The sequence below is a fragment of the Penaeus japonicus genome, unplaced genomic scaffold (assembly GCF_977035675.1).
Source record: "Penaeus japonicus unplaced genomic scaffold, GWHDUDI00000001_assembly GWHDUDI00000009, whole genome shotgun sequence".
NCBI lineage: Eukaryota > Metazoa > Arthropoda > Malacostraca > Decapoda > Penaeidae > Penaeus > Penaeus japonicus.
Genome location: NW_028234411.1, coordinates 8,181,709 through 8,192,657, shown reverse-complemented (window position 1 = coordinate 8,192,657; position 10,949 = coordinate 8,181,709). Strand labels below are relative to the sequence as shown.

At 42.2% G+C, this 10,949-nt stretch overlaps 2 non-coding genes across 2 annotated transcripts; both read right to left on the bottom strand.

The window, feature by feature from the left end:
• Positions 1-5,529: 5,529 nt before the first annotated feature.
• Positions 5,530-5,602, bottom strand: TRNAM-CAU (transfer RNA methionine (anticodon CAU)). Its single transcript has one exon. It is a non-coding gene; the product is annotated as a tRNA-Met (tRNA).
• A 1,796-nt stretch (positions 5,603-7,398) lies between these two features.
• Positions 7,399-7,471, bottom strand: TRNAM-CAU (transfer RNA methionine (anticodon CAU)). The gene has a single exon. It is a non-coding gene; the product is annotated as a tRNA-Met (tRNA).
• Between the last annotated feature and the right edge of the window lie 3,478 nt (positions 7,472-10,949).

Below are 10,949 nucleotides of genomic sequence, written 5' to 3'. Positions count from 1 at the left end.
TCTCAAAAACTCGTATATTTACGAAGAATCATTCGTGTCCTCAACCCAGACCTTTACAAGTCAAAATAAGAGCAATCAAGATGCCTGTCTTACGTGGGATGAAGCTGCACGAACTTACCACAGCTTACAGTAGACGTGCAAAACATATAATCTCCGAGATGTGGCCTACCCTACCCTTCCCTCTCCTCCTCTTCTCCTCTTCTCTCTCCTCCTCTCCTCCTCTCTTCCTCTCTTCCTCTCCTTCTCTCTTCTCTCCTCCTCTTCTCTCTCCTCTTCTCCTCCTCTCCTCTTCTCCTCTCTCCTCCACTCCTCTCTCCTCTTTCCCAGTCAAAATTCGAACCGAAGGTGACTAAGGTTTCTGTGCCCATGTACCACTCCCTGAGATTCATTAATATGCGTCATGGGTTCATAGTGAAATGTCCTAACTAAGGGTGATCGAGGAGGAGCCAGGTAATTGTCAGAGGTAAAATACGTGCAGAACCTCATGAGGAAGCTGCAATATTATTGTATTTTTTATACTTTTTATTATTACCATCCATAATTTTCATACGACATTCTTATACAAAATGAGTACGTATTCATATGCTCAAGGGATAATCCAGGACGAGGTACCTTCTTAATGCTAAATATATGCAAATGTGATCTTGATTGTGACCATGAAGTCCAAATGCCTCCTCCTCCTTTTTAGAAGCTTTTGTGACGTCACGCAAAATTGGGTACTTTCTGCTTCGTCTTTCTCGCGATCAATTTGTGCAACAGATATTTCCTTTACGAGTTGCACCCCCTTTATTATAACAGCATAGCGTAATCTTTATTATTTGGAAGGAGAGTTGATAAGGGAAAAGAAGAAAAGAGATAAAATCAAACAGAAATGTCTTTTTGCTTATCAGTTGAAGCTTTTATGACAATATGCAAAAAAGGAACAGTCTTTAGCATCGTCTCTCTTTCTATGAGGAGGAGGAGCTTCGAAGGACAACAGACTCTGCCCGCCCGTGATTAGTGGGTCACTTCTGCAATACTCGTTGCACAGATTGATCAGGCGAAAGACGGGGAAAAAAAGCATCGATTTTATGCAACCACAAAAGCTTCCAGAGAGAAAGAGAGAGCGAGAGAGAGAGAGAGCAAGGAGAGAGGGATACACTTCTCCTTGGCGCCGTTATGACGTCAGACAAAACAAACCGCGACTTTCCATAGCTGTAGACTGATCAATATTTGCAGGATCCTATAGGACTTCTACGTCATCATCTTGCACCGAGACCTGACCAATCACGACTAAGGCCTAGATGAAAGGGGGAGGAGCTTCACTATGCGATGACCCAAGGCTTTAAGGAAGCTTTGTGTTGACAGAGATTTCTTAAATGATGTTGATGCTGGATCCGTGTATACTACTTTGCAAACTACTTTCTAAAAGAGGTAGTCCACGCATACATTTATATTATTTCGTCCTTCTGTGTTTAAACATAGTTCGGAAATATTCATTTTCTCAGAATGTTAATATCATCAAATCCACGGCCAAATAGACGTTAGCTATTCTGTATTCAAAACCTTAGCGGGAAGGAGGGAGTGGGGGAGGGGAGAGGTAGAGGGAAGAGGAGATGGGAAGCGTGTAGTATAGGTGTTAGTTTTTATCAATGATTTCTGTCACACAATGATGAAGAAGAAGGAGCGGATGCTATACCGTAAATATAAATATTTACTCATACAGACACCTGCACACCGTGATAAGGATAAGGATAAGCCAGATGCTTCGCCAGGCTTACATGCACTAAGGCGAGCCCGCCTGTCTCAGCGAGTGTTGACTCGATCTGAGCTTGGTCCTTACCCACAGTGGTGCCCAGCTACAGCAGTGACCACCAAGCGACATTTATGCAATGATCGTTTTTTTTTTTTTTTTTTTTTTTTTTTATACATACTAGTCCTTATAGTTGGCGCCGTTATGACGTCAGATAAAACTGACTATGATTATTAACAGATCAAGAAGGATCAATATTTGCATGATATTCTACGTCATCATCTTACATGGAGACCTTAGCCAATCACGACTAAGGCCTAGATGAAAGGGGGAGGAGTTTCGCCGCGCCCTGACCCAAGGCATTAGGGAGGCTTTAGTGTTGACGGAGATCTCGTACGAGAACGTGGATGCTGGATCCGTGTGTACCTTAGTCAACTACTTCTTATAATGTGCACTTTTATCCCTTGGTCCTTCTGCCTTTAAATATGTCTCGGAAATATTTTGCCCTATTTTTCTTCAATGTTATTGTTGTATCAAAAGAAAATATCATATCCATAGAAAAGAATCACTTGATCAGCTCCTTTTTTAAAAAATACCAAATATGGAACGAAGAATAGAGAAATAAACTGCCTTCACCTCTCCTACCCCACCATGAGGGGGGTAGGAGAGGTGGAGGGAGAGGCAGACAGATGAGGAAGAGAGAAGAAAAAACAATCAAACTAACGTATGTAGACAGGTAGAGATAAAGGGAGAGAATGAAAGAGAGAGGGATGGGGGAGGGAGTGGGATATAGAGAGGAGGAAGAAAAGGAGACAGACGACCGGAGAGAGAGAGAGAGAGAGAGAGAGAGAGAGAGAGAGAGAGAGAGAGAGAGAGAGAGAGAGAGAGAGAGAGAGAGAGAGAGAGAGAGAGAGAGAGAGAGAGAGAGAGAGAGAGAGAGAGAGAGAGAGAGAGAGATGTGCAAGAGGAAGGGGGATCCTCCGATGGAATCTTTCGTGACGTCATATAATATTGGGCTGTTTTTACATCTTCTTTCGCGTGATCAATTTGTGCAACAGAAGCCCAGCTTGCGTATTGCAAAGGTGACCCACCAATCACGAGCCTCCACTCAGAAGGGGGCCTTTGCCCTTCGACGTCCCTCCTTCTCCTGGGGAGAGAACTGCGATTGGTGGATCAGTTTTGCAATTCACAGAGCGGACTGTTGCATAAATTGATCGCATGAAAGACGGCATAAAAAGTGGCCAAGTTTGGATGACGTCACAAAAGTTTCCCATTACTAGACTCGAAACTTTCAATGATTCCTTCTGCCCCTTCCCCCCTCTCTTCTCTCTTTCTCTCTCATTTTCACTCTCACTCGCATTCTCACTCTCATTCTCATTCTCACTCTCATTCTCATTCTCACTCTTTCTGTTACTCTTAATCTCATTCTCACTCTCTCTCTCACTCTTCTTCTCTCATTCTCTCACTCACTCTCACTCTCCCTTCCACTCTCACTTTTTATTTCTATCTCTCTTTCTTACTCTCTCCCTCTCTCACACACACACACTCAATCTCATTCTCTCTCTCTCACTCTCTCTTTCATTCTCACTCTCATTAACTCTCACTCTCATTAACTCTCTCTCTCTTTCTCTCTATTTCAGAAAGACATCGTAAGACGCTTTCAAATGTGTCTAAAGTATAGAATGGCCGAGGTACTATGAAATGATGGAGACAGAGGGAAGGTTTGGGAGAGAGAGAAAAAGAGAGACAGTGAGGAGGAAATCAGGGAAAGAGAGAGGTACATGTTAGTGATTTTCCTTGTATGTGTATATATACAATATGAAAAGAAGAGATGATAATGGGAGAGAAAGAATGAGAAAGAGGGGACGAAAAAGTGAGAAAGAAAATGAACAAAAATTAAAAAAAAAACGGACGAGGATGCTTGTGCCCATCAATGGAAGAGTTTATGGCGTCATAAAAAAATCTTATCGGTTTTTATGGTCTTTCCCCTCACCAGGAAAAAGAACTGTGATAAAGAGGGTGAATGAAGAGAAGAGAGAGCGATAGAAAGAGAAAGAAATAATCATCCGCTTTTGCTTATCAGGAAGAACAGCTTCGAAGAGGAACAGTAACCGCCCGCTGTTCCTGAGTGGAGGTACATGAGAGGTGGATCGCTCTAGTTGTACACAGGCACGGCTTCTGTTATACAAATGGATCCCGTGAAAGACTAAGAGAGAGAGAGTAAGAAAGATTTAAAGATTATAAAATGCGAAGAGGAAAGTGAAATGAAAAGATCAAGTAAGCGATAGAGAGAGAAGGGCAGAGATTAGTGGGAGAGAATAGCTGTCAACGGAAGCTATTATGATGTCACAAAAAACTTGGACCGTTTTTGCACCGTCTTTCGCGTGATCAATTTGTGCAAGAGAAGCCTAGCACGGTCGCTGCAAGGGTGACCCACCAACCACAGCCTTTTCCCAGGAGGAGGAGGAGCGTCGAAGGGCAACAGCCTCTGCCCGCCCCTTCCCGAGTGGAGGCTCGTGATTGGTGGGTCACTTCTGCAATACGTGGGCACGGCTTCTGTTGCACAAATTGATCACGCGAAAGAAGGTGCAAAAACTATCCGAGATTGCATGACGTCATAGAAGTTCCCATAGTCATATATCCTTCTTTGAGTGTATGCGTTTGTTACTCTATCTTTCCTTCGTTCTCTCTATCTATCTATCTCTCTCTCTCCTCTCTCTCTCTTTCTCTCTCTTTATTCGGAGTTGCATTCTCACGTGTCTCTTAATTATCATTTTAGTTATCTGTTGATCACCAGTCTAATCTGTTTCCTATTTATTTATTTTGTGAGTAAATCTCCTATTCAGCCACACTCTTCATTTGAGCATTTTCCTGCTGCTTCCTACCTGTCTTACACACTAGCATCCACATACATACAAACGCGCGCACACATACAAAGTCACAGTATCAAAGAGTATCAAAGTTAGGGGTAGATGGAGATCTCTGTGACGTCATACATCTTGAACAGTTTTTGCACCTTCTTTCGCGTGATCAATTTGTGCAACAGAAGCCGTGCCCACGTATTGCAGAAGTGACCCACCAATCACGAGCCTCCACTCGGGAAGGGGCGGGCAGAGGCTGTTGCCCTTCGACGCTCCTCCTCCTCCTGGGAAAAGGCTGTGGTTGGTGGGTCACCCTTGCAGCGACCGTGCTAGGCTTCTCTTGCACAAATTGATCACGCGAAAGACGGTGCAAAAACGGTCCAAGTTTTTATGACGTCATAAAAACTTCCATTAACAGTGATTCTGTTCAACTTTCCTCGACCCTCTTCTTTCTTTGTGGCCCTAACATCCGTTCTCTTTTCACACACACACGTGTGTGCTTCTAACTAGTACAGTTAGAAGCAGCTGTAATAGAAACTTATCGTCATGTATGATTAGAGAAACTTCTGTGACCATATCTTGGCCAATTAAACAATGTGTATCGCATGCCTCCACTCGCGAAATGGCGGGAAAATGTTGTTGTCTTTCAACACTCCTCATAGGCTTCTGTTCCACATATTGATCACGCAAAAAGGTGTTTATGATGTCAGTAAGATACAATATTAGGAAATGAAGAAGAATACAAGTGTAGATGATATAAATAAAAGGATATGAGAGAGACAAATATGAAATTAAAACCAGTAGGGTACTGGAAATTAATAGACCAATTAGTTTTCTTCTCGTATGTTGCGGAACCGCCTAAATACGATTCAAAGGAAAGGAGGGAATGGTTTTTATTTTGTTGAGTGTTCTCCTGCATCCTTGCTTAAAATTCCATGCCCCGAGTGAGGATCGAACTCACGACCTTGAGATTATGAGACTCACGCGCTGCCTACTGCGCCATCGAGGCATTATTCACTTAAGTTAAATATAATATGTTTATTCGTCATAGGAATGATTTTCTTACCGTACTTCTTTTATCACATAGATTTTTTTCATAATCTTATGAATGGAAATTTTATACGCACCCCCCCCCCATTTTTCTTCCCGGACAAATCTCGAATAAAAGGAAAATTAACGTCTCTGTGGCAGTGGATTTCAATCTGGAAACCATTAATATGCGTCATTCACGTTGAAATGTCCTAAGTAACGGTGGTCTAGGATTCATGTAGTCTTCACAGGTAAATGTTGATATTATTTTATTTGATTATCTGTTTACAAATTAAGAAAGACATTGTAAAGTGTAGTTGAGTTCGTAATACGTCACAATAATCTAAAGGGTAGGAAAGAACCAGGTAGCTTCTGAAATTTAAATATAGGCAAATGTATCGCTGACTGTGGCCATTAAGGCTGAAATTCCTTTGCGTTGTCTTTAGTAGAAACATTTGTGACGTTACGCAAACTTTTTGTGCCGTCTTTCTCACGATCAGTTTGTGAAACATTTGCCTCACGAGTTATACGTATAAGTCACAAATTGATCACGCGAAAGGTGGTCTAAAACCTGGTCAAGATTTTATGACATCACAGAAGTTCTCATAGTCACATATCCCTCTTTGAGTGTATGCGTATGTTACTCTATCTTTCTCTCTCTCTCTTTCTTTCTCTCTCTCTCTATCTCTCCCTCTCTTCTCTCTCTCTTTCTCTCTCTCTCTATCTATCTATCTATCTATCTATCTATTTATCTATCTCTATCTCTCTCTTTAGTAGGCCTTGCATTCTTACGCGTCTCTTAATTATTGTTTTAGTTATCTGTTGGTCACAAGTCTAATCTGTTTCCTATTTATTCACTCAGTGAGTAAATTTCCTATTCAGTCACATTCTTCATTTAAGCCTTTTCCTGATGTTTCCTACCTGTCTTACCCACTAGCATCCACATACATACACACGCGCGCACATACGCATATACATAGTTTTTGTTCCTTCTTTCGCGCGATCAATTTGTGTAACAGAAGCCGTACCCACGTATTGCAAAAGTGACCCACCAATCAGGAGCCTCCACTCGGGAAGGGGCGGGCAGAGGCTGTTGCCCTCCGACGCTCCTCCTCCTCCTGGGAAAAGGCTGTGGTTGGTGGGTCACCCTTGCAGCGACCGTGCTAGGCTTCTCTTGCACAAATTGATCACGCGAAAGACGGTGCAAAAACGGTCCAAGTTTTTATGACGTCATAAAAGCTTCCATTGACAGTGATTCTCTACAGCTTTCCTCGACCCTCATCTTTCTTTGTGGCCCTCACATCCGTTCTCTTTTCACACACACACGCGTGTGCTTCTAACTAGTACAGTTAGAAGCAGCTGTACTAGAAACTTATCGTCATGTATGATTGTAGAAGCTTCTGTGACACCATGACACCACCTTGGCCATTTAAACAATGTCTATCACATTGTTTATGATGTCATAAAAAAATTGACAGTGGCAACAACTCTCCCTTCTTGCTCCTTTTTTTTCTTTGCAGGAGAGATAGATTAATCATTGTCAGTAAGATACAACAATAGCATTGGGAAAGGCAAAAGAAAATAAGAGCAGATAGTATAATTAAAAGGATATGAGAGGGACAAATATAAAATCAAAACCAGTAGGGTACTGGAAATTAATGGACTAATTAGTTTTCTTCTCGTATGTTGCGGAACCGCCTAAATACGATTCAATGCAAAGGAGGGAATAATTGCTATTTTCCTGAGTGTCCTCTTGCCTCCTTGCTTAAAATTCCATGCCCCGAGTGAGGATCGAACTCACGACCTTGAGATTATGAGACTCACGCGCTGCCTACTGCGCCATCGAGGCGTTATTCACATAAGTTAAATATAATGTGTTTCTTCATCATAGGAATGATTTTCTTACCGTACTTGTTTCATCACATAGATTTCTTTCCATAATCTTGTGAATGGAAGTTTTATACGCGACCCCACCCCCCTCTTCTTTCCGGACAAATCTCGAATAAAAGAATAATCAACGTCTCTGTGGCAGCGAAACCCAAACTGGAAACCATTAATATGCGTCACTCATGTTGATATATCTTAAGTAACGGTGGTCTAGGATTCATATAGTTTTCAGTAGTAAATTAGGTTAAAGATCTGATAATGTTGCTATTATCTAATTGATTATCTGTTTACAAATTGATAAAGACTTTGTAAAGTGCAGTCAAGTTCGTAAAACGTCACAATAATCTAAAGGATAGGAAAGAATCAGGTAGCTTCTGAAATTTAAATATATGCAAATGTATCGCTGACTGTGGCCATTAAGGCTGAAATTCCTTTGCGTTGTCCTGCTCCTAGTCTTTAGTAGAAACTTTTGTGACGTTACGCAAACTTTTTGTACCGTCTTCCTCACGATCAGTTTGTGAAACATTTGCCTCACGAGTTATTCATAGCAAGAATCTAATTTACCGTTGTCGTTGCGTGAATAATCTACGGGATGTTATACCCCTGTTTCACTTCGGACAAAGCATTTTCTTCCCTGATAATTAAAATCAAAATCATGATCATAGTTTGAGTTTTTAGTTAGTTCTTTGAAATAAAGGCATAAACGGGAAACTTAAAGTATTTCTATGTATCTGATATTTGTAATCATTGATAATATTATTTATGTAATAATATTAGAGCTCTGAACACATTATACCCATGCATACAACACTTACATACAGTCGTACGCACATACATAATGAGAGAGAGAGAGTTTCTGTTATGTTTTCAATGCTTTCACATACACACACAGACACACACACACACAATCGAAATCATGCATACGCTTACACTAAGAGAGAGAGAGAGAGAAAGCGGTTGTAGAGGCGTCTGTGCCAACATAAAGTCTTGGCTAGTTTTTACGTTGTCGTTCAATTAATGCAGCAGAAAAAAAGTTAGAGAGAGAGGAAGAAGGAGATATAGAGGAAAAGAGAAAGAGAGAGAGGGGCGGGACAGAAAAGTGAAACTCCGCCGCCTAATTGATTTAGTGGCAATAGCGCGGGATATCACAAAGGCATATACTTTCAAACCAATCTACATATAACATCCCCCACCCCCCCTCCCGTTTCTCTCTCATTGTCTTTTTGGGAGAGAGAGAGAAAGGTGGTAGTGGAAGAAGAAGATGAAGAAGAAGAAAAGACTAAGACATGAGATTAAAAGAGAAAGGGAGTAAAGGACAAAGGATGAGAGAGGAGGAGAGCGGGAAATGAGTTGCTGTGGAAGCTTTTCTGGCGTATTTCCTGTCATCAATTTGTGCAAGAGAAGCCTAGCACGATCGCTGCAAAGGTGAAACAACAGCCACAGCCTTTTCCTAGAAGGATGCAGAGTGTCGGAGGGCAGCAGCATCAGCCCGCCCTTCTTGAGTGGAGGTTCGTGATTGGTGGATCATTTGTGCAATGCACGGATGAAGTTTTTGTTGCACAAACTGATCGCGCGAAAGAAGGCATAAAAACTGGACAGAATTCTGTGACGTCACAAATCTCTCTATCGTCGCCTAATTTTGATCCTCTATCTGTGTGTGTATGTATGTTTCTGCGTGCATGTGTGTGCGTAAGACTGATAAAATCAATGAGAAAAATAATTAAAAGAAGAATAAGTGACTGAATAAGTTAATAATTAAGAGCATGAAAATTATTAGACTGTTGAGAAAATAAAAAGAATAACAGTTAACTTATACAATGCTTAAGAGAAAAGTGAGTATGCAACTAAAGAGAGACAGACAGAGAGAGAGAGAGAGAGAGAGAGAGAGACTTGACTCACACATATACTCATAGACCTTATGGGAGCTTTTAGGACGTCATACAATCTTGGGCAGTTTTTGTATCTCTTTCCGTGTGATCAATTTATGCAATAGATGCCTTGCCCGCGTATTGCAAAAGTAACCCACCAATCACGAGCCTCCACTCGGGAAGGGGCGGGCAGAGGCTGTTGCCCTTCGACGCTCCTCCTCCTCCTGGGAAAAGGCCTTGGTAGGTGGGTCACCCTTGCAGCGAGCGTGCTAGGCTTCTCTTGCACAAATTGATCACGCGAAAGACGGTGCAAAAACGGTCCAAGTTTTCATGACGTCATAAAAGTTTCCGTTGACAGCGATTCTGTCTCACTAACTCCAGCCCTTCCCTCTCTCTCTCTCTCTCTCTCTCTCTCTCTCTCTCTCTCTCTCTCTCTCTCTCTCTCTCTCTCTCTCTCTCTCTCTCTCTCTCTCTCCTCTCTCTCTCTCTCTCTTCTTCTCCCTCTCTCTCCTCTCTCTCTCTTTTCTCTCTCTCTTTTTCTTTCTCTCTCTCTCCCCCCCACCACCCTCCACCCCCCCCCCCCCCCCCCCCCCTACCGCCCCCACCCTACATCCCACTCCATCACAAAACGCACCCTCATGTACACACTCAGTAACCCCCCCCCCCCCCCACTCCCCCACACCACCACACACACCCCACACACACCACAACCACACACACTCAAACAAATCACACACACCACTCACTTCACTTCCTTTCTCTTTTCATCTCATTTGCTCTTTGTCTTTCCTTCGCTCTCTCTCTCATTCACCCTCTCAAAAAGTCGTATATTTACAAAAAATAATTCTTGTCCTCAACCCAGACCTTTACAAGTCAAAATAAGATCAATCATGGAAGATGCCTGTCTTACGTGGGATGAAGCTGTACGAACTTATCACAGCTTACAGTTGACGTGCAAAACATATAATCTCCGTGATGTGGCCTACCCTACCCTTCCCCCTCCTTCTCTTCTCTCTCCTCCTCTCCTCCTCTCTTCCTCTCCTCCTCTCCTCTCCTCCTCCTCTCCTCCTCTCCTCTCTCCTCTTTCCCGGTCAAAATTCGAACCGAAGGTGACTAACGTTTCTCTGCCCATGTACCACTACCTGAGATTCATTACTATGCGTCATGGGTTCATAGTGAAGTGTCCTAACTACGGGGGATCGAGGAGGAGCCAGGTAATTGTCAGAAGTAAGATAAGTGCAGAACCTCATGAGGAAGCTGCATTATCTATATATATATATATATAATAGATATATGATGTCTATTTATCATCATATATAAAATATATATATGGTGAATACCACCCTCCAATGATTTCCATACGACATTCTTATACAAAATGAGGACGTATTCATATGCTCAAGGGATAAACCAGGACGAGGTACCTGCTTAATGATAAATATATGCAAATGCGATCTTGATTGTGACCATGGAGTCCAAATGCCTCCTCCTTTTTAGAAGCTTTTGTGACGTCACGCAAACTTGGGTGCTCTCTGCTTCGTCTTTCTCGCGATCAATTTGTGCAACAGATAA